Source organism: Bufo gargarizans, chromosome 6 (assembly GCF_014858855.1).
Source record: "Bufo gargarizans isolate SCDJY-AF-19 chromosome 6, ASM1485885v1, whole genome shotgun sequence".
In the NCBI taxonomy this organism is placed as follows: Eukaryota; Metazoa; Chordata; class Amphibia; order Anura; family Bufonidae; genus Bufo; species Bufo gargarizans.
In genome coordinates, this window is record NC_058085.1 from 232,951,882 (window position 1) to 232,977,172 (window position 25,291).

Consider the following 25,291-nt stretch of genomic DNA (forward strand, 5'->3'; position numbering starts at 1 on the left):
TGTCACTGAGCCCCTTGCTAGGTGGAAGTCTCTGCCCAGCATAGTGTTGTGAAGCCTGGTATGTCACCAGCTCACAACAAACAGGCCTTGCCCTGTGCTATGCAGAGCAGGGCAAGGGGAGAATCCAAGCAAGGAAATTATCCAATGCTTCTATCCTACATGGTAAAGGAGTGAAGGATAACTTATGTCCGGGTTCAGCCCTGAACCCGGACAACCTTTAATCTTTGAACCTTCAGTGTTGAACCTTTGTTATTTTGTAATTCTTTAACCTGTACAGTCTTTTGGCATTTCAATCAGACATCATCCAATTATAAGATCCATCAGAGTTCAACTTAAATACCCATAATAAGATTTACTGGGCATTCTGCCATTGTAAACACACATGTGCAGAATGCTGGTAGTGAGTATATGGCCAAGTGTGTGCATGATGTAAAAGAAAACATGATTTATCAGACCAAGTCACCTTCTTCCATTTCTCAGTGGCCCACATCATCATATCCAAGTTATTATCATAATTACTGTTGAGCAAAGTGAAGCAATTCAAAGCGGAATTCAGTCCAAAGTAAAAAAAAAATAAAAATTGTTTTGCAACAAATCCAAATTACCTTGCACTTCATAGAAAGAAATCAGTTTTTCCTAAAATGGCATCTGCAAAGTGAAAGTAATAAGTTTGGGAATGCAAAATTCCGTGCAGCCAGCCATTCCGCTGATAGCTATCCCCTATGATGTAACAGCCCTATAAAACCCTCATCCCGCAGCAGTCGCCACCATTGTCCTGTGAGCTGAGCATAGGGAGACGTGGCAAGCACTCATGCGCTAGGGACAGTGCTGCTGAAAATAATTAATAGAAGTATATTGAAGATGGAGAGGGCAGGGAGAGTGCAGGGAGACTTATGTGGCGTCAGTTTTATTCCTACTACTTACTTATTCCTACATCAGCCGTAAATGTAATTCAATACCAATAAGATGGAAGCCTTTATTGTTCCAGTGCCATCATACCAACCAAAAGCATCCTGTCTGACCAATCCTCATCTTTTGCTGGCATTACTGCTTCAAAATCATCCTTCTTGGTCTCCATGTCCTAGATAATTCAGCAAGATGCAGAGAGAGGAGGAGCTGGATGTTCCTAATGACATACAGTTGAAGAAAAAGTATGTGAACCCTTTATGAGGAATGATATGGATTTCTGCATAAATTGGTCATAAAATGTGATCTGATCTTCATCTAAGTCACAAAAATAGACAATCACAGTCTGCTTAAGCTAATAACACTCAAAGAATTAAATGTTACCATGTTTTTATTGAACACACCATGTAAACATTCACAGTGCAGGTGGAAAAAGTATGTGAACTCCTAGACTAATTACATCTCCAAAAGCTAATTGGAGTCAGGTGTCAGCCAACTGGAGTCCAATCCATGAGATGAGATTGGGGGTGTTGGTTACAGCTGCCCTGCCCTATAAAAAACACACCAGTTCTGGGTTTGCTTTTCACAAGAAGCATTGCCTGATGTGAATAATGCCTCGCACAAAAGAGCTCTCAGAAGACCTATGATTAAGAATTGTTGACTTGCATAAAGCTAGAAAGGGTTATAAAAGTATCTCCAAAAGCCTTGCTGTCTATCAGTCCACGGTAAGACAAATTGTCTATAAATGGAGAAAGTTCAGCACAGCTGCTACTCTCCCTAGGAGTGGCCATCTTGTACAGATGACTGCAAGAGCACAGCGCAGACTGCTCAATGAGGTGAAGAAGAATCCTAGAGTGTCAGATAAAGACTTACAAAAGTCTCTGGCATATGCTAACATCCCTGTTAGCGAATCTACGATATGTAAACACTAAACAAGAATGGATTTCATGGAAGGATACCACATAGGAAGCCACTGCTGTCCCAAAAAGACATTACTGCACGTTTACAGTTTGCACAAGAGCACCTGGATGTTCCACAGCAGTACTGGCAAAATATTCTGTGGACAGATGAAACCAAAGTTTAGTTGTTTGGAAGAAACACACAATACTATGTGTGGAGAAAAAGAGGCACAGCACACCAACATCAAAACCTCATCCCAACTATGAAGTATGGTGGTGGGAGCATCATGGTTTGGGCTGCTTTGCTGCATCAGGGCCTGGACAGATTGCTATCATCGAAGTAAAAATGAATTCCCAAGTTTATCAAGACATTTTGTAGGAGAACTTAAGGCCATCTGTCCACCAGCTGAAGCTCAACAGAAGATGGGTGTTGCAACAGGACAACGAGCCAAAGCATAGAAGTAAATCAACAACAGAATGGCTTAAACAGAAGAAAATACGCCTTCTGGAGTGGCCCGAGTCAGAGTCCTGACCTCAACCTGATTGAGATGCTGTGGCATGACCTCAAGAAAGCGATTCACACCAGACATCCCAAGAATATTGCTGAACTGAAACAGTTCTGTAAAGAGGAATGGTCAAGAATTATTCCTGACCGTTATGCATGGCTGATCTGCAACTACAGGAAACGTTTGGTTGAAGTTATTGCTGCCAAAGGAGGTTCAACCAGTTATTAAATCCAAGGGTTCACATACTTTTTCCACCTGCACTGTGAATGTTTACATGGTGTGTTCAATAAAAACATGGTAACATTTAATTCTTTGTGTGTTATTAGTTTAAGCAGACTGTGATTGTCTATTGTTGTGACTTAGATGAAGATCAGATCACATTTTATGACAAATTTGTGCAGAAATCCATATCATTCCAAAGAGTTCACATACTTTTTCTTGCAACTGTATTCTTATTGATGTTAGATTATGTGGAAAAGGAGGAAAAACAGACAGCAGAAGAAGGGCTCCCACCTGTGGGGCAGGACAGTGCTGGGGTTGGAGAAGTGGGTATGCCAGAGCTGATAATATTCTGTGTTTACTGTCAAATAACCTGCAGAATATTGCAGGCAAGAACAGCAATAATATGCATATTGTCCCCCCAACCTAACCAGCCAAACTCCATACCAGCAACAGCCGCTGTTTAAAGGTGCCGCACGGCCATTAACAAATGAAAGGAAGCCGCAGGCTAATTGGCAGCATGGCCACTACCCACTCGCAGCACGGCGCACCATGTGGCCGTAACCTAAGGCAGCATGGCCTGGGTACATGTGATTTATATTTACAAATTACTTTGTAAGAAATCAAATTTCTTGGCTAAGTTGCCAAATCAAATATTTCAAAACTTCGCTCATCTCTAATCATATTTGACAAAGTAAGCAAAATAATTTTTTGTTGGTGTGTTGGCGTCTAGTGGATCTCAGAAACGCCAAGTGACGGCACGTGTGAAACAGGACAAAATAACAAAGGTTCATTTTTTGTTATAACATACTTGGTATCACCAGGGATCTCTTGTGACCAATGCTCTGATTCACCAGACAGTTCTTGTTCATCAACTATTTATGCTTTATCATAATGTAAACTGTTTTCATGTGTGGTAAGGCAGGGAGGAGGATGATAACCAAATATGGATTCACAGTTTTTGCTTATTAGTTCATGTTTTGACAAATCCTTCTCCTACCATGGTAGTAAAAGGTAAATGTATCATATGCCAGGAACTCAGTATATCTTTTTGTATAACTCAAAGTATTATTGAGTTCCTGGTGTCCGAGTTGTTGGTGTGCTAATATTCTGGTGTCAGCATATTATTCATCTAATTGATGGATTCAAAAATCTCTCCCTTTATTATCCACACTGTTTTATCTTCATCTGAATACCTCATCAAAACCTGAATATCTAAAAGGTCCCTTTCACACGAGTGAGTTCCACGCATTGGACTCACAGCCTGTGTCAGCGAGAGCACCCGTCCTGACCTCCCACCACTGACGGGTCACACAGCATTATATTGATTTATGATGCTATGTAACCCTTAGAGGTCTGTAATGTATTGGGCTACATAGCATCATAAATCAATATAATGCTATGCGACCGTCAGTGCTGGGAGGTCAGGACGGGAGCTTCCGCAGACACAAGTCCAATACATGGAACTCGTTGGTGTGAAAGGAGCACTATATAGTACAGCGCTTTGGAATCTGTACATTCATGCTCTGCCGACACGCCAGTGGTGTATAGGTGTAAGAATTCCACTGTTGGGCTGTACTGGCAGGAACACACTTCACTGCTCTTGCCTGTGCCCGGGCAGAGGCAGGAGCAAAGATATGTTATGCAGAGCTCCTGCTTGTTCTCACTCCACTCTGCTAAAAGCTTTACATAGCATATTGGTGCAGGAGACCCTGTACCAATGTGCTATGTGGAACTTTTAGTTGAGCGCATAAAAGCAATCAGGAGATCAGCTTACCACATCTCAGCCTTTGCCTCTGCCTGCTCTGCTAAAGCCTAGCATAACACATCGGGTGTGCTATGCCAGTCTTTAGCAGAGCGGAGTGGGCACAGGCAAGGGCGGTGAAGTGTGTTCCTGCCAGTACAGCACTTGCTGCAGCCTCACAGTGGAATCCATATACCACCAAAGCACATATGAGTACGGGTGTACAGATTCCAAAGCGTCCTAGGCACCTGAACTTTGGATGCCTATTTTGTAAATAAAATGGAGGAAAAAGATAGTATTTTACCAAATTAATGATGACATTTAGGCTACTTTCACACTTGCGTTCAGAGCGGATCCGTCTGAGACGGATCCGCTCATATAATGCAGACGGTGGATCCGTTCAGAACGGATCCGTCTGCATTATATTGTAAAAGAATTTCTAAGTGTGAAAGTAGCCTCAGACGGATCCGTTCAGACTTTACATTGAAAGTCAATGGGGGACGGATCAGTTTGAAAATTGAGCCATAGTGTGTCATCTTCAAACGGATCCGTCCCCATTGACTTACATTGTAAGTCTGGACGGATCCGTTTGCCTCCGCACGGCCAGGCGGACACCCGGACGCTGCAAGCTGCGTTCGGGTGTTCGCCTGCTGAGCGGAGCAGAGGCCAAACGCTGCCAGACTAATGCATTCTGAGCGGATCCGCATCCACTCAGAATGCATTGGGGCTGGACGGAAGCGTTCGGGGCCGCGTGTGAGAGCCTTTGAACAGAACTCACAAGCGGAGCCCCGAACGCTAGTGTGAAAGTAGCCTAACAAGGTTGTAATTCAAAACAGTGGTGAACGACAGTGGTTGGTGTGGCTCAGGTGGTCTCTCTGGTGCAGTAAGTGTTCCTTTACACAGGCTAATCGTCTGCCTAAAATAAGCGCCAGGCAACCATTTACCAAGTTGATCTGTGCGTGTTTAGCTCAGTTAACATGGATAAATCGTTTGCCCTTTATGTGCCCAAATGATCACTAATATTCAGGGCACACTACCCCATTTACAGTTGGTGATGTGCAGCTGATAACACATGATTGTAATGCTCTCACAAAACATACAATGAAATAACAAATTAGCTTCTTCTTGTTTGTCGCTTCATAGTTAGTTTCCATAGGCTAATTCTACAAATGTTTTTTCAGAAGATCATCAGCCTAGGTAAGAAGGCCTTAATGGGGTTTTCCACAATTCACATATTGATGACTTATCATCTGGATAGATCATCAATATCAGATCAGCTGGGATCCAACACCCGGGACCCCTACTGACCAGCTGTTTGAGGAGTCACTTGAATGGGACTGAGCTGCACCTAAGCCATGTGACTGATGACCGTGACATCACTGGCCTAGGAAAAGGGGCAGCCTCATCAAACAGCTGGATAGGTCATCAATATCCAAATCTCGGACAATCCCTTTAACTGTGGTACTGTTGGAGCTTGCATTTTGTCAATTCTTTTGTCCTCAAAAAGCTGTGATGCCCTTATAGTCAGACAATGTTTGTCAGGGCAGTTATCAGTGCATACTGGATTCTCAGGGGGCAAACTGTCCTAAATGTTAGACTTTGTCCTCCCTGCTAGTCTATATATTTCTGTTGAAAAGTTTGTTGGATTTCCAGTGAAAGAATCAGTCATTTTTTTGATTGCAGACTTGTGAGAATTTGAGTTGGCAGAAATGGTTCATTTCTTATCTGGTTAGACTTGTTACTTCCAATGTTTATAGACAGACAAAGGTTTACTTTTATACTACTCTATACTTTACTACTGTATAATTAGACAAGAATCCCGCTCACCTGAGTGATATAAGAGGTAGCGCTTGGTTGCACTGGGTAAATATGATAAAACGGGTCCAGCAGGCACGTGTATCATAAAACATCAGGCTTTATTGTGGCAGGAGAAAATCACATAAAACATTATCACTTGCTGATACATTTCGGACCATGGCCCCCTCACAGCCATGAAAACTGCTAATAAGCTCCTGGTGCCCAGTTTTTGTGCTAATGCTAAAGGGCATCTGTCAGCAATTTGTACCTATGACACGGCTCACCTGAAAAAGAAGACATCTATGTTGGTCCTATGTTCATACTATATGTGTCACATTGCTGAGAAAAATGTAGTTTTAATATATGCAAATGAGCCTCTAGGAGCAATGGGCATATTGCCATTACTTCCGAGCCCTCTCCACTTTGACTAACAGGGCCAGGCAGTGAAAATGTCAATACACATGGACTTGTCAATCAAAGTAGAGAGGACGTGGCAGTTGCACGTCCTCTCCTCACAGTATCTTGATGCAATAGAAAGTGTTAATGATAAACTGATGTATAAATGCTGTTATTGTAGCACAACATGTTCTGTAATAATGCATTGTAATTTTGAGGCAATGCAATGTGTTAAAGGGGTTATCAAATGACTAATGTAAAAAATGAAAATCAGATCATATAGTACATGACAATCTCTTTCTAATAAAGCTAGAACCAGTCCTGTACCTCACATGGATCCAGAGATCTCCTCATTCATTGTTCTGCAATATTACTATCAGGCTGACAGCTAAAGTGGAGTCTCTTTCTGCTGCAGCTCAGGGGGCGTGTCCATGTTCTCCCTATCACAACAGGTGAAAGATGAAACTGAGCATGTGCGGCCTTTTCAGGGAGCAGGTCAAAGAAATAAGAATAAAACAAACAGCAGCTGGCGCTATACAGATACATTTTATTAAATAACTCAGTTGCTATACAAAATTTTTAATTACATGCAATTAGAAAATAATTCAGATCACGGTGCTAGATTGAAAACAGTAGAATATTTTTGTGGGACAACCCCTTTAAAGGTTAACTGGTATATAAATGCTGTTATTGCAGCACAATGGGCTCAGTAATAAAGCATGCTAATCTTGACACAATAGGGCAGTGATGGCGAACCATTTAGAGACCGAGCACCCAAACTGCAACCCAAAACCAACTTATTTATTGCAAAGCGCCAACGCGGCAATTTAATCTGAATACTACAGTCCAATATAGTATATCTTCCGCATACTTTGTCATTTAGCTATAATAGCCTGCCTACATTCAATGTGTTGCCTGTGATGTTCATAGTGCGCTCTCTGCTGATGAATGGCAGGAAAAGTCTAAGGCATATTGGTACACCATAGACTTTTTCCAGGGTGCAGGTGCCCACAGAGAGGGCTCCGAGTGCCAGCTCTGGCACCCGTGCCATAGGTTCGCTACCACTGCTATAGCATATAGATGGGGATTTGCTACAAAGATCCTTATCAACAGGAAAGGAATGACCCGTGCCATAGATTCACCATCACTGCAATCGGGTAATGGCTAACTGGTATTTAAATGCTTCACAGTATAAATAGTATATGGGATACCGCGCATCTCCTCTACGATAATTAAACTGATTCCCCCACTACAAGCAGCCACTAACACATGTCAATCCAAATCCAAGATCACCTTGCTGTTGATACTGTGTCTGTGGCTAATATTCCTTCTCTGCGGGTTTGAATTCAGGGAATATCGGTCAAGTATCTATAACATGGAGTGCGCCCCGGCCAGTGGTTCCAAAGCTCACGTTAACGTGGAGCAACTAGTGACGTCACTATTAGAGCTACGGATAGTCGTGAGTGCCAAATTTGCAACACGTTTCGAACAGTATACTGTTCTTCATCAGGGAATGAATCTGGCTCCCATAGAAACCTTACTTATATATCTGACTTCTTCTTTTAACCCTTCCCTCTCCGTCTCTAATGATCACATATTTAAAACCACCAACGATCTTATTATCCATTTATGACTAGCATATAGCTCAATTTCTACATCTTACTGCGGTTTTTATGCTCTCACTCTAGTCAAACGCAAATAGCTCTATTTCAGCATTCAAACCCATAGGTACTGTACTAATGTGTTCATATTAAAGATCCATTCTGTTTCTGTGTTTGAAATCTTTGGTTATAACCAAAGATTTCAAACGTTCTGCTCTTCAGATCACAAAAGAAATATAGAATAAATACACAAGAGAGTAATCTACATCTCCCCTTTATTCAGAATACATTACAACAGTTGGAACATCTATTAATTATAGAGATGAAAGATTTGTGGGAAATAACATTCCTAAAAAATACCTAGAATGGGACAAATTACCAAAGGAGGTGAGAATAGAGAAAATATTATCAGGAGACATAGGAAACTGAGAGATCTTTGAAGAATGGGACTCAATGCTCCATGATTTTCCTAGGAAAGCAATGACCTTTATGATTAATATATATTATATATTAATATATATATATATTAATATTAACAGAGAGATTTGGGAATTGTTTGAGAAATTAAGACCTTGGAAAGATCACCCTACCATAAAGCCACTGATTGATAGTATAAAGAGAAGAAATTATTTAAAAGAAGGTGAGATAAGAGAGAAATAAATGAAAAAAAATTAAGAGACTCCATTCCAGTGAATATTACTAATGATGAAGAGAATGAAGTATTGGAAAACTTATATTCGTTCGAAAACTGTAGATGAATATTTACCAGGGGTAATAATGATTATGAGGATCAAACGTCTGTATTTACTACAAACACTGATGAAGAGACAGCAAATACAGATTCCAATGTCCTTTTATCCCCTATTGTTACAATACAAAAAAGGCCAGAGGGTCCAACCATTACTATGTCTAATCGGTACGATCCCATTTTACAGGACAGTATTGAACAGGAGGAAGAAGAAGGGGGTTCAATGGAAAATGTTTTGGAAGAAGTCATATGTATTATAGAAAATAAAGAGACTAAAGGATAAAAATAGGGCAAAACAATGAGAATGTACAGAATAAATGGGGGGGGGGGTGATAATAGAAATGAAAATAGAAAAGAAAGTAAGAGTCCGAAGGTAAATATGGGTGAGAAGAAAAGGAAACCTACTATTAAGAAAACAGTAAAACAGGATTTTTTTCCAGGTTGGAAAAAATGGAAATATAAATGAGGATGTAGAGGGGGCAAACTTACCAAAAAGAAGAAACAACAAATAAGAAGAGAAAGTGAAGAGGGGGTTTCGGGGCAAATAATTTATAATCTAAGTCAACATTCATTAACAAAATTAAAATTTGCCCCAACCACATTCCTTAACAAATTTGAGGCATTTGTAGGAGTAAGTTTATAAGAAAATTGGCCTTGAAATAAGATTTCATAAAAAGGAAATAAAAAGCACAATAAAAGAAAAAGGAGAGAGCATTGAACCTGGTGATACTTTCAAACATACGGACTTAAAGCCGAAATCTAAATACCACCCCTACAGAAATATTCACCTGCCTTTAATACCTTCATGAATTTAGTAACGAAAGAGATAAGGAAAATAAAAAAGCCAAAAAGGCCAAAATATATGACTAATATTACAAGAAAGGAAAGAGAAGCTATTATCTCCATGCAAGAGAATAAAAAGATCATCATCTATCCAGCAGATAAGGGCGGGGAATAGTTATTATGAATAGAGAGGATTATGATAGAGAGGCACAAAATATATTAGAGGATGAGAAAACATATTAGCAACTAAAAAGTAACCCTACAGAAAATTATTAAAAATAACTAAAATATTAGTTCAAAAATGGAAGAGACAAGGTTGTTTACATTAAAAAGAGGCAGTGTTCATCGAGAATCAACATCCTAGAATAGCAGCCTTTTATCATAATCCTAAAATACATACAAATATTGAGAAACCCCCAGGAAGGGCCCATAGTGTCCGTAATAAATTGCTTAACTAGCTCCCTATCTAAATATGTGGATCAATATTTGCAACCGTGTGCTCAATTGCTCCCCACTTATTTAAAAGACACTAAGCATGTGAGGCAAATTTTAAGTAATATAAGGTGGAAGGCAGGGTATATAATAGGCGCATTAGATGTGAAATCATTATATACGGTTATTGAAAATAAAAAGGGATGTGATGCGGCTCAATATTTCTTACATAAAAAAAGTCAGATGCCAAAAATGCAAATTGAATATATAGGGGAATGCATTATGTTTATTTTGCAGAGGAAATATTTCATTTTAAAGGAAGATTTTTCACTCCAGACATGGGGAACTGCGATGGGAACGAGGGATGGTGGGAAGAACATTTTATACATCTGAATAGTGAGCTCCGTGTGACCCTCCTCCTCTGGCGGCGTTTTATTGATGACGTGATTTTTATATGGGAAGGGGGTGAAGAAGCTAGAATTTACACCTACGTTTAGCACTAAAGAAATACATTTTTTAGATTTAACTATTTATGTTGAGGGGGATGAAATATGTACCAAAACGTTTAATAAACCAACTAAAGCTAATAGCTTTATTTCTAAAGAAAGTTGTCATCTTCCACGAGGGCTCGAAAACATACCAAGAAGCCAGTTTTTACGTATTAGAAGGAACCGTACCCAGATAGAACAATATTAAAAAGAAGCGGAAGATATGCAGAAAAAAATTGAATCCAAGGAATATGATATAAAGAAAAAAAGAAAATAGGACAATTGAACAGACAAACCATGTTGGAAGATAAAGGAGATAAGAAAATTGTATGGACAAGAAAAAATAAAAGAAACTATTCCACCTATTAGTATACCCTATAATGGTCAAACAAAACACTTTAAAACGACCATTAATAGATATTGGGGCACTCTGAAAGAAGATAATATAATAGGAACTTATATGATATGATAGCATCCACAGGGCCATATAAAAAGATGGAAAATAAATGCGCTGCAAAAGGCTTATTTCCATGTCAAAGATGCACTGGGTGTAAAAACAATCCCAAAATAATAAAAAACAAGTTGGAATAGAAAACAAAGATAGATCATATAAATACGAGATTAGACAATTGCCATAACCAGGGGGTTATATGTGCAATCACATCTACATGTGGGAAAATCTATATTGGCCACACAAAAAGGCAACTAAAGAAAAGAATAGGAGAACATATGTATAATATTCCGAGAAAATTTGAGGCGCAATTATGTAGAGAAACACGAGGGTAAATTTGAAGGGTCCATATTTTGTGGCTTGTAAATAGATACACTGGATAAACGAGGAGGGGATTATATCAAAAGTATGTCAAGAACAGAAACAGAATGGATCTTTAATATGAACACATTAGTACCTATGGGTTTGAATGCTGAAATAGAGCTATTTGCGTTTGATTAGAGTGAGAGCATGAAAACCGCAGTAAGATGTAGAAATGGAGCTATATGCTATCATAAATGGATAATAAGATCGTTATTTTCTCTAATACATATATACTTCATTCTCTTCATCATTAGTAATATTCACTGGAATGGAGTCTCTTAATTTTTTTTTCCGTTTTTTTCTCTCTTATCTCACCTTCTTTTAAATAATTTCTTCTCTTTATACTATCAATCAGTGGCTTTATGGAAGGGTGATCTTTCCAAGGTCTTAATTTCTCAAACAATTCCCAAATCTCTCTGTTAATATTAATATATATATATTAATATATAATATATATTAATCATAAAGGTCATTGCTTTCCTAGGAAAATCATGGAGCATCGAGTCCCATTCTTCAAAGATCTCTCCGTTTCCTATGTCTCCTGATAATATTTTCTCTATTCTCACCTCCTTTGGTAATTTGTCCCATTCTAGGTATTTTTTTAGGAATGTTATTTCCCACAAATCTTTCATCTCTATAATTAATAGATGTTCCAACTGTTGTAATGTATTCTGAATAAAGGGGAGATGTAGATTACTCTCCTCTTGTGTATTTATTCTATATTTTTTTTGTGATCTGAAGGCAAGAACGTTTGAACTCTTTGGTTATATCCAAAGTATGTCAAGAACAGAAACAGAATGGATCTTTAATATGAACACATTAGTACCTATGGGTTTGAATGCTGAAATATAGCTATTTGCGTTTGATTAGAGTGAGAGCATGAAAACCACAGTAAGATGTAGAAATGGAGCTATATGCTATCATAAATGGATAATAAGATCGTTGGTGGTTTTAAATATGTGAACACTAGAGACAGAGAGGGAAGGGTTAAAAGAGGAAGTCCGATATATAAGTAAGGCATCTATGGGAGCCAGATTCATTCTCTGAGGAAGAACAGCGTACTGTTCGAAATTTGGCACTAACGACTATCCGTAGCTCTAATAGTGATGACACTAGTTGCTTCACATGAGCGTGAGCTTTTGAACTCTATGGAGCGGCGCCACTGGCCGGGGTGTGCTCCATGTTATAGATACCTAACCGATATTCCCTGAATTAAAACCCGCAGAGAAGGATAAAGAGAATATTAGCCACGGACACAGTATCAACAGCAAGGTGATCTTGGATTTGGATTGACATGTGTTAGTGACTGACTGTAGTGGGGGAATCAGTTTAATTATCAGAGAGGAGGTGCAAGGTATCCCATATACTATTTATACTGTGAAGCAGGCAGTATGGTACTGCTGTGACAAAGAGAGCACAAGGGCCAGTGGAATAGTGTTAGTATATGGCATTTAAATGCTGTTATTGCAGCACTGCATGCATTCACTAATAATGCACAGTATGGTTTTTAGAAACAAAGGGCAATTGCTCAGTGTTTGCAGCAAAATGTATGTATTGGGGTGCTGGCAATAAGCCCATGAACTCTAGAAACTTTTTTTTTTTTTTTTACTTTAACCCCTTAAGGACACGGCCATATTTCACCTTAAGGACAAGGCAATTTTTTGCAAATCTGACCAGTGTCACTTTATGTGTGAATAACTTTAAAACATTTTTACATATCCAGGCCATTCTGAGATAGTTTTTTTTTTTTTATCACGTATTGTACTCATGACACTGGTAAAATGGAGTAAAAAAAAAAAATCTTTTTTATTTATAAAAAATACCAAATTTACCAAAAATTTTGAAAAATTTTCAAATTTTCAAATTTCAATTTCTCTACTTTTATAATAGATAGCAATACCTCCAAAAATAGTTATCAGATATTATTTATCAAAATAGTTATTAGATCATTTTGGGAATGCCATTTTATTTTTTGGGGACGTTATAAGGCTTAGAAGTTTAGAAGCAAATCTTGAAATGTTTCAGAAAATTTCTAAAACCCACTTTTTCAGGACCAGTTCAGGTCTGAAGTCACTTTGTGAGGCTTACATAAACCACACAAAAATGACCCCATTTTACAAACTACACCCCTCAAGGTATTCAAAACTGATTTTGCTAACTTTGTTAAACCTTAACCCTTTCAGGACCAAGCCATTTTTTACCTTAAGGACCAGGCTATTTTTTGCAAATCTGACCAGTGTCAGTTTATGTGTGAATAACTTTAAAACACTTTTACTTATCCAGGCCGTTCTGAGATTGTTTTTTCGTCCCATATTGTACTTCATGACACTGGTAAAATTAAGACAAAAAAAAAATTTTTTTTGCACAAAAAAATACCAAATTTACCCAAAATTTGGAAAAATTAGCAAATTTCAAAGTTTCAGTTTCTCTACTTCTGTAATACATAGTAATACCCCTAAAAATTGTGATGACTTTACATTCCCCATATGTCTACTTCATGTTTGGATCATTTTGGGAATTACATTTTATTTTTTGGGGACGTTACAAGGCTTAGAAGTTTAGAAGCATTTTTCGGAAAATTTCCAAAACCCAATTTTTAGGGACCACTACAGCTCTGAAGTCACTTTGTGAGGCTTACATAATTGAAACCACCCAAAAATGACCCCATTCTATAAACTACACCCCTCAAGGTATTCAAAACTGATTTTACAAACTTGGTTAACCCTTTAGGTGTTGCACAAGAGTTATTGGCAAATAGAGATAAAATTTGAGAATTTCATTTTTTTGCCTAATTTTCCATTTTAACCCATTTTTTCCACTAACAAAGCAAGGGTTAACAGCCAAACAAGACTGTATCTTTATTGCCCTGACTCTGCCGTTTACAGAAACACCCCATATGTGGCCGTAAACTACTGTACGGCCACACAGCGGGGCGTAGAGTGAAAGGTGCGCCGTATGGTTTTTGGAAGCCAGATTTTGCTGGACAGTTTTTTTGACACCATGTCCCATTTGAAGCCCCCTGATGCACCCCTAGAGTAGAAACTCTATAAAAGTGACCCCATCTAAGAAACTACACCCCTCAAGGTATTCAAAACTGATTTTACAAACTTCGTTAACCCTTTAGGTGTTGCACAAGAGTTATTGGCAAATAGAGATAAAATTTGAGAATTTCATTTTTTTGCCTAATTTTCCATTTTAACCCATTTTTTCCACTAACAAAGCAAGGGTTAACAGCCAAACAAGACTGCATCTTTATTGCCCTGACTCTGCCGTTTACAGAAACACCCCATATGTGGCCGTAAACTACTGTACGGCCACACAGCGGGGCGTAGAGTGAAAGGTGCGCCGTATGGTTTTTGGAAGCCAGATTTTGCTGGACAGTTTTTTTGACACCATGTCCCATTTGAAGCCCCCTGATGCACCCCTAGAGTAGAAACTACATAAAAGTGACCCTATCTAAGAAACTACACCCCTCAAGGTATTCAAAACTGATTTTACAAACGTTGTTAACCCTTTAGGTGTTCCACAAGAGTTATTGGCAAATAGAGATGAAATTTCAGAATTTCAATTTTTGGGCAAATTTTCCATTTTACTTTTTTTTTTCCAGTTACAAAGCAAAGTTTAACAGCCAAACAAAACTCATTATTTATGGCCCTGATTCTGTAGTTTACAGAAACACCCCATATGTGGTCGCAAACCGCTGTATGGGCACACGGCAGGGCGCAGAAGGAAAGGGATGCCATATGGTTTTTGGAAGGCAGATTTTGCTAGACAGTTTTTTTGGGCACTATGTCCCATTTGAAGCCCCCCTGATGCACCCCTAGGTTAGAAACTCCAAAAGAGTGACCCCATTTTGGAAACTATGGGATAAGGTGGCAGTTTTGTTGGTACTATTTTAGGGTATATATGATTTTTGGTTGCTCTATATTACACTTTTTGTGAGGCAAAGTAACAAAAAATAGAAATTCTGAAATTTCATCTCCATTTGCCACTAACTCTTGTGGAACACTTAAAGGGTTAACACAGTTTGTAAAATCAGTTTTGAATATCTTGAGGGGTGTAGTTTCCAAAATGGGGTCACTTTTTGGAGTTTCTACTCTAGGGGTGCATCAGGGGGCTTCAAATGGGACATGGTGTCAAAAATACCAGTCCAGCAAAAACTGCCTTCCAAAAACCATATGGCATTCCTTTCCTTCTGTGCCCTGCCGTGTGGCCATACAGCAGTTTACGACCACATATGGGGCATTTATATAAACTACAGAATCAGGCCAATAAATATTGAGTTTTATTTGGCTGTTAACCCTTGCTTTGTTACGGGAAAAAATTGATTAAAATGGAAAATTTCCCAAAAAATAGGTGTTTTGGCACTGTTTTTATTTTTTATTATTTGCAACGTTCATCTGACAGGTACGATTATGTGCTATTGTTATAGAGCAAGTTCCTACGGACGTGGCAATACCTAATATGTCTACCTTTTTTAATTTATCTAGGTTTTACACAATAAAATTATTTTTGAAACAAAAAAAATCATGTTTTAGTGTCTCTATAGTCTGAGAGCCATAGTTTTTTCAGTTTTTAGTCGATTGTCTCAGGTTGGGTATCATTTTTGCGGGATGAGATGACGGTTAGATTGGTACTATTTTGGGGTGCATATGACTTTTTGATCGCTTGCTATTACACTTTTTGTGATGTAAGGTAACAAAAAAATGGCTTTTTTGACACTGTTTTTATTAAATTGTTTTTTACAGTGTTCACCTGAGGGGTTAGGTCATGTGGTATTGTTATAGAGCAGGTTCTTACGGACGTGGCAATACCTAATATGTCTACCTTTTTTTAATTTATCTAGGTTTTACACAATAATATCATTTTTGAAACAAAAAAAATCATGTTTTAGTGTCTCCATAGTCTGAGAGCCATAGTTTTTTCAGTTTTTAGTCGATTGTCTCAGGTTGGGTATCATTTTTGCGGGATGAGATGACGGTTAGATTGGTACTATTTTGGGGTGCATATGACTTTTTGATCGCTTGCTATTACACTTTTTGTGATGTAAGGTAACAAAAAAATGGCTTTTTTGACACCGTTTTTATTAATTTTTTTTACAGTGTTCACCTGAGGGGTTAGGTCATGTGGTATTTTTATAGAGCAGGTTCTTACGGACGTGGCAATACCTAATATGTCTACCTTTTTTTAATTTATCTAGGTTTTACACAATAATATCATTTTTGAAACAAAAAAAAATCATGTTTTAGTGTCTCCATAGTCTGAGAGCCATAGTTTTTTCAGTTTTTAGGCGATTGTCTCATGTAGGGGCTCATTTTTTGCGGGATGAGGTGACGGTTGGATTGGCACTATTTTGGCGTACATGTGACTTTTTTGATCACTTTTATTATCTTTTTTGGGAAGTAAGGTGGGCAAAATTTCTATTTCCTCATAGTTTTTATTTTTTTATTTTTATGGCGTTCACCGTGCGGGGAAATTAACATGATTGTTTTATAGATCAGGTCGTTACGGACGCGGCGATACCTAATATGTGTAGCGTTTTTTATTTATTTTATTTTTATTCAGTGATAAATGTTTTTTTTTTATCTTTTACTTTTTTCACTTTTTTTAACATTTTTTTTGACCCAGACCCACTTGGTTCTTGAAGATCCAGTGGGTCTGATGTCTGTATAATACAGTACAGTACAATATACTATACAGTACTGCACTGTATTTTACTTACAGTTTGCCTGAACAGACCTATGCTTTCAGCATAGATCTGTTCAGTACCATGGACAGCAGGATGCCTGAGAAGGCATCCTGTTGCCATGGGAACCTTCCCCGTCTGTCACAACTGCGCAGACGGGGAAGGGTGAGGACGGGGCTGGCGGGGGGCTCTCTGGGGGCTCTCTCCCTCTCCCATCGGGGGCTGCAAAGGCACAGCAGCCCCCCGATCGGAGAGGGAGGGAGCTCTCTCTTACTGTTAACCTTTTCCATACAGCGGTCCGTACGGACCGCTGTATGGAAAGGGTTAAACGGCTGATATCGCATCAACGATGTCAGCCGTTTATACCAGGGTGCCAGCAATGTGCTGGCACCCTGGTATACCCACTGTACACCAACGATTATTGAAGGGGAGGCGGGCGGGGGATCGCGATCCCGCCTGCCGCACCGCCCGCCTCCCGCACGGCCCGCACCGCCCGCAACCCTCCCCCTGCACCACCCGCCCACATAATACTATTCAGGGGTGCAGGGGGGGGGTAAAAAAACGTGATTTTGGTAATTTTAAAGTTTCTGATCCCTGCGGTCAGGGACCGCAGGGATCAGAAACGGCATAAAGCGCTAAAAACCGCAGGTCTGAATTGACCTGCGGTTTGAAGCAATCGCCGATAGGGGGGGGTCACAGGACCCCCCTCGGCATTGACACTGGGTGCCTGGCTGTGTGTAACAGCCGGCACTCAGCGCTGTCACCATGTCTGCAGACATGGTGACAGTTTAATGCCATGACGAATATACTCGTCATGGAGCACTAACTAGCAGTGTTTTATGACGAGTATACACGTCATAGGTCGGGAAGGGGTTAAGGTGTCCCACGGGAATTAATGGAAAATAGAAAATAAATAAAATTTCAAAATGTCACTTTTTTGGCAGATTTTCCATTTGAATCCATTTTTTCCAGTTACAAAGCAAGGGTTAACAGCCAAACAAAACTCAATATTTATGGCCCTGATTCTGTAGTTTACAGAAACACCCCATATGTGGTCATAAACTGCTGTACGGGAACACGGCAGGGAGCAGAAGGAAAGGAATGCCATACGGTGTTTGGCAGGCAGATTTTGCTGGACTGGTTTTTTGACACCATGTCCCATTTGAAGCCCCCCTGATGCACCCCTAGAGTAGAAACTCAAAAAAGTTACCCCAGTTTGCAAACTACGTGATAGGGTGGCAGTTTTGTTGGTACTATTTTAGGGTACATATGATTTTTGGTTGCTCCATATTACACTTTTTGTGAAGTAAGGTAACAAGAAATAGCTGTTTTGGCACAGTTTTTTTTTGTTGTTATTTACAACATTCATCTGACAGGTTAGATCATGTGGTATTTTTATAGAGCAGTTTTTCACGGACGTGACAATACCAAATACGTTTCAGTTTTACACAACAAAGCATAAAATAAAAAAAGACTCTTTAGTGTCTCCACATTCTGAAAGCCATAGTTTTATTTATTTTTTTGGCGAGTGTCTTGTGTAGGGGCTCATTTTTTTCGGGATGAGATGACGGTTTGATTGGCACTTTTTTGGGGTGTGTATGACTTTTTGATTGCTTGCTATTACACTTTTTGTGATGTAACCGTTACACCGTTTTTTTTTTTTACGGTATTCACCTGAGGGGTTAGGTCATGTGATATTTTTATAGAGCAGGTTTTTACGGACGCGGTGATACCTAATATGTCAACTTTTTTTATTTATGTAAGTTTTACACAATGATTTCATAAAAAAAAAAAAAATACTAATTATGTTTTAGTGTTTCCATAGTCTGAGAGCCATAGTTTTTTCAGTTTTTGGGCGATTATCTTTGGTAGGGTATGATTTTTGCGGGATGAGATGACAGTTTGATTAGCACTATTTTGGGGTGGGTATGACTTTTTGATCGCTTGCTATTACACTTTTTGTGATGTAAGGTGACAAAAAATGGCTTTTTTTACACTTTTTTTTTTTACGGTGTTCACCTGAGGGGTTAGGTCATGTGATATTTTTATAGAGCAGGTTCTATGCTTTTTTTATTACTTAAGTTTTACACAATACCAGCACTTTTTAAACAAAAAGAAATGTTTTAGTGTCTCCATATTCTGAGCCATAGTTTTTTTTTATTTTCTGGGCGATTGACTTAGGTAGGGGCTCATTTTATGTGGGATGAGGTTACGGTTAGATTGGTTCTATTTTGGGGAGCATACGCCTTTTTGATCACTTGGTGTTGCACTTTTTGTGATGTAAGGTGACAAAAATTGCATTTTTTTTACACCTTTTTTTAAAATGGTATTTATCGGACAGGGTGGATCATGTTATATATTTATAGAGCCGGTCATTATGGACGTGGCGATACCTAATATGTGTGGGGGGTCTGTTTTTTATTATAAAATAAGGGAAAAGGGGTGTTTTTTTATTTTTTTACTTTATTAATTTTATTACTTTATTAATGTTATAAAAAACATTTTTTTAAACTTTTATTTTCTTTACTTTATTTCTGATGTTCACTTTTGGGGGTCTGATCACCTCTGCAATGCATTACAATACATTTGTATTGGAATGCATTGCAGTAGTACACTAACAGGTTGACTAGGAGACCCAGCCTGAGGCTGGCTCTCCTCGGCACCTGTAGAAGGCAGTTCCCGATGCCTCTGCATGGCATCGGGCTGCATTCTGAGACATCAAGTCCCCGCCACAGCAGCGCGGGGACTCGATGGGCTCCCTCAAACACAAACCCTTTCTATGCCGCAGTAGCAGCATAGAAGGGGTTAATCCGCAGCGATCACCGATACGGGGGGGGTCACAGGACCCCCTCGGCATTGACACAGGGTGCCTGCTGATTGATTTCAATTGTGTCCGTAAGAGGGTAAAACAAAACTCGCTGATAGTTCATATAGAAGCATATTAGTTTCTTGCAGGATTCTGTAATTTAGAACTTACCAACAAGCTGTATCAAACAACAGAGACAGTGAGCACTTTCTATGTTAAGCTTTCCCGGATAAAACTCTAAAATCTCCCCAATTATATCTCCAATTCTCTCCCTATAGTGTCCCTAGTAAATAGCTTGTATCTGCAATAGTTTTTGCTGGATACAGAGACAACACATCCTATCACATCCGCAGCTGAGAACAGAATGGCGTTTGCATCATTCTGAGCAGAAAGACCTGGCGGACTACTGCCCCCTGACTAGCTGATCGGGCTGTTAGCCTATGAGCCAATCAGGACAAAACCTTCCCCCCTTCCAGGGTCATGTGATCCTCCTTCTTCTTCCATTCTGTAATTTTCCCTGACAATGTTCACAGTAAAATGGTGCTGGGCCCTGTTCTGGCATGATTCATCCAAAGCAAATTGCCAAAACATTAGATTTGTTTGCTGGACAAATTTTCCTGAAATTCAGAATGAATCTGATTTGATTAGAACCAATTTGCACATCTCTAGTACAAACCCATTCATTAATCAAACAGGCTAGAGGCTGGCCACACTGCTGAAGATGCTCCCTCCTCCCCTTAATTACCTTGATTAACAGGGCCGGACCTTGATCTCGTCTGGTCCTGTGGGCGGAGCTGACTGATTCACGCACATAACAAAGCACAAGGTGCATATTAAAATATATAACGACTATATAAACTGACTATGGTCTCTGCTGCTGCACTGGTCTCTGCTGCACTGTACCGTATTTTTCGCCCTATAAGATGCACCTAGGTTTTAGAGGAGAACAATAGGAAAAAATATTTTTTATTACACCTCAGGTCAGACCAGCAATCAGACCCCCAATGTTAATCACACCAGTGGCTCATATAAACCCCCAAACCTTTAGCCATCTATCAGGCCCCAATGTCAGCCATAAGCCCCCCATTAGCCCCCCAATGTCAGCCATAAGCCCCTCATTAGCCCCTCATGTCAGCAAAAAGCCCCTCATGTCAGCCATAAGCCCCCCATTAGCCCCTCATGTCAGCCATAAGCCCCCCATTAGCCCCTCATGTCAGCCATAAGCCCCCATTAGCCCCTCATGTCAGCCTAAGCCCCCCATTAGCCCCTCATGTCAGCCATAAGCCCCCTATTAGCCCCTCATGTCAGCCATAAGCCCCCATTAGCCCCTCATGTCAGCCATAAGCCCCCCATTAGCCCCTCATGTCAGCCATAAGCCCCCCATTAGCCCCTCATGTCAGTCATAAGCCCCCCATTAGCCCCTCATGTCAACCATAAGCCCCCCATTAGCCCCTCGTGTCAGCCATAAGCCCCCCATTAGCCCCTCATGTCAGTCATAAGCCCCCCATTAGCCCATGTCAGCCATAAGCCCCTCATGTCTGCCCAATGTCCCCCAGGTCAGCCATCAGCCCCCAGTGCAAATAAAATAAAATAAAAACACTTACCTCTCCTGCTCCTGGTCACCATCGCGATCCTTTTCATTCTGCTGTCGGCTGGCTGTGTATAGCGGCGCACAGTGTGAGGTCACAGAGAGACCTCACGCTGTGCGCAGCCCTGCACAGCCGATAGCTAGTGTTGATCATGAATATTCGAATTGCGAATTTTAATCGCGAATATCGGCACTTCGAGAATTCGCGAATATTTCGAATTTCGCAAATTATATTCGGAATAGCGAATATTCGATTTTTGTGAAAATACCAGTTCATTTATATGCGAATTTTATGCGAATTTTCGCAATCAAGAAAATAATGCCTGGAGATCATGAATTCGCGAATTCGCGAATATATGGCGAATATTCGCCCAAATATTCACGAAATATCGCGAATTCGAATATTGCCCCTGCCGCTCATCACTACCGATAGCCAAGCCGTGGCCCAGGAAGTGGTGAGTACAGATCCTTCACCTCTTCCTGGTCCTTCTGTACTAATGAAGCGCTTCCATAATGGAAGCGCTTCATTAGTACAGCGTTAAAGACTGCCCTGAACGCCGCGGCCCGGCAAACCATCCTCCAGGGCTGATCGCTGCGGCCCGGCGGTTGGGGACCATTGCTTTAAAGGACATTAGAATTTTATGGTGTATATTCTTATGGCTGCACCAAATATGATTTTTTTCTACTTAAAGGGAACCTGTCACCGGGATTTTGTGTATAGAGCTGAGAACATGGGTTGCTAGATGGCCGCTAGCACATCCGCAATACCCAGTCCCCATAGTTCTGGGTGCTTTTAAGAAGTTTATGCGTGTAAGAAAAACAATTTGATACATATGCAAATTAACCTGAGATGAGTCCTGTCCCTGACTCATCTCAGGTTAATTTGCATATGTATGAAATCGTTTTTTTTTTACACAATAAATGCATACAGAGCTATGGGGACTGGGTATTGCGGATGTGCTAGCGGCCATCTAACAAGCCATGTCCTCAGCTCTATATAAAAAATCCCGATGACAGGTTCCCTTTAAAGTGAATGCATTGCCTGTATTTTTTATCAATTGAAGCCAAATATTGATGCATATTCTTATGCTTTGCAGCAGCCATATATGGACCATAGCCACAATGGACAGGATGTTCACTGACATCTATGCACACCTTTCAAGGCATGATCTGTGACCTGTGCAAAGGTCATTGTGCAAAAAAGGGGGGATATACAGTCCTGATACAAAGTTTAAGACCACTTGAAAAATGGCAAAAAATCATATTTAGCATGGCTGGAGCTTAACAAGGTTCCAAGTAGAGCTTCAACATGCAACAAGAAGAAATGGGAGTGAGACAAAACATTTTTTGAACATTCAATTTAATGAAAACAACGAATAAACTGAAACAGGCTGTTTTTCAGTTGATCAAAAGTTTAGGACCACATGCCTTTAAAAGGCCAAATCTGTGCAAAGATGTGGATTCATTGACATTTTCTGTCAGGTAGTCACATGTTGTGATGGCAAAGGCAAAAAAAACTCTCCCTTTTTGAACGTGGTCGGTTTGTTGAACTGCATAAGCAGGGTCTCTCACAGCGTGTCAACAGGACAACGCTACAGTACACAATGCCCGCAGGACAAGGGACTTCTTCCAGGAGAATAACATCACTCTTTTGGCCCATCCTGCGTGTTCCCCTGATCTAAATCCAATCGAGAACCTTTGGGGATGGATGGCAAGGGAAGTTTACAAAAATGATGGGCTTCGTGCGGCCGTTTTCACCACTTGGAGAATTGTTCCCACTCACCTCATGGAAACGCTTGCATCAAGCATGCCGAAACAAATTTTGGAAGTGATAAACAATAACGGCGGAGCTACTCATTACTGAGTTCATGTTTGGAAGTTGGATTTCTGTTTTGGGGGGGTTCGTTTTTTTTTTAGAGGTGTGGTCCTAAACTTTTGATCAGCTGAAAAACAGCCTGTTTCAGTTCATTCGTTGTTTTCATTAAATTGAATGCTAAAAAAATGTTTAGTCTCACTCCCATTTCTTCTTGTTGCCTGTTAAAGCTCTACTTGGAACCTTGTTAAGATCCAGCCATACTAAATATGATTTTTTACCATTTTTCAAGTGGTCTTAAACTTTCGATCAGGACTGTACTATATAAGCTTTGACGTCTTCTATTGTGAATGGTGGATCCTGGGTTCTATATATAGAGAGGCTAGCTTTCATTGTAATCCTGCCTGTAATGATAATGAAACGACTGCTGAAAAGTGAACTCCACAGAACAGGAAGTGTAGCCTATTATTATGCTTAGTCTCCTTATGCCAGTGGTGACGAACCTATGGCACGGGTGCCAGAGGCAGCACTCAGAGCCCTCTCTGTGGGCACACACACCCTCGAAAAAGTCTATGCTGTACCGATATGGTGCATTGAAGGTAGGCAGGCTAATTTAGCTTAATGATTAAGTACATAGAAGATATACTATAGCGGACTGTAGTATTCAGGTTAAATTGCCATGTTGGCACTTTGCGATATATAAGTGAGTTTTGGGTTGCAGTTTGGGCACTCGGTCTCTAAAAGGTTCTCCATCACTGCCCTAGGCTATCCAGAAATAAATGTGAACCACAGCAGTCGCAAAGACAGGTTTCTCATTAGCCGAACAAAGTTGCCCCCGGGCCCCTCCTATTGTTTGTTCAGTGAACAGCAGTCGAATTAACAATCATCTATCTAATGTGTATCTAATATGTATCTATTTAATGTGTATGACCACCTTCAGACTAATGTGTAATGCAACCTTAAAAGGTATCCATACACAAAATGGATGATTTCAACCAAAACAGTCATTTGTCGGGTGACATTTAAGAATGAATGATCATTTTAGCCAACTGATGACAGACCATTATAAAGCGAAAATAAGACGCTGTTGTTTAATATTAGTCTTATAGTCGGATGAAAGATCTTTCTTTGAAAGAATATTACAAGAAAGATCTTTCATCCATCACCCGATTTCATTGAACATGTACGGTTAGTTTGATCAACTGTAATGGCCAGTATGGAATAAAATATGTTTAGTCATGTCTGCAAATAGATCATTCACCAGATGATTGTTCAACTGCTGTTCAACCATGAACCAATTTCTATCTTATGTGTATGGCCACCTTTGGTCTTGTTCACCTCTTCCCAAGTTGGAAATGCTAGCTATCTTTAAACTTAATGAGAGGTCATAAACCTACCTGCAGGCGTAGAAACCAATTGTGATATATGAGAAAATAAAGTCATAAAAAAAACTTGTAAAAGTTCAGATGAGGTCCTCTAGAAGGAATTGTATCAACTCTGGATGGAAGGAGATTTCATAAGGTGTTATGATTTAGTTATAGGGGTTCTCCAGAACTGAACAATTAATTACCTATGCTTAAGGGAGGCTATCAATATCAGATCAGTGGGGGTGGACTCCAGGCAATCTCACTGATCAGCTGTTTCCAGGAGTTTCAGGTGCCATAAGCAGGCACCAAAACTTCACTGCTCTAGCCACTTAATAGATGCCACAGCTAGTTATTGCAGCCCCACTCCCATTTACTTGAATGGAGCTGTGAAGTTCAGGTTCCTGATTCTGGCACTTGGACCTCTTGCAAACAGCTGATCAGCATGGTTGCTGGGAGCCAGACCCCCAGTGATCTGATAGGACAGGTCATAAATATTTCAGTCCCGGAGAACCCCTCAAAAACTGTTGGCATCCGATAGTATGATCATAGGAAAATTCAATTTAAGATTAGCATGGAATGCACATTGTAGATGTACAGTATGTGCACAGAGTCTGTATGGAGGCCAAATAAATTCCTGCACTCCATGTGCTTTCATATGGTGTTACCATATGTCCCTAATTCAATGCAGATAGAAAACA

At 39.9% G+C, this 25,291-nt stretch overlaps 1 protein-coding gene across 1 annotated transcript in view; it reads left to right on the forward strand.

The window, feature by feature from the left end:
- The window catches only part of LOC122940880 (pendrin-like), a 139,948-nt gene that overhangs the window by 35,848 nt on the left and 78,809 nt on the right, over positions 1 to 25,291 (forward strand). The gene's annotated exons all lie outside the window — the stretch shown is intronic.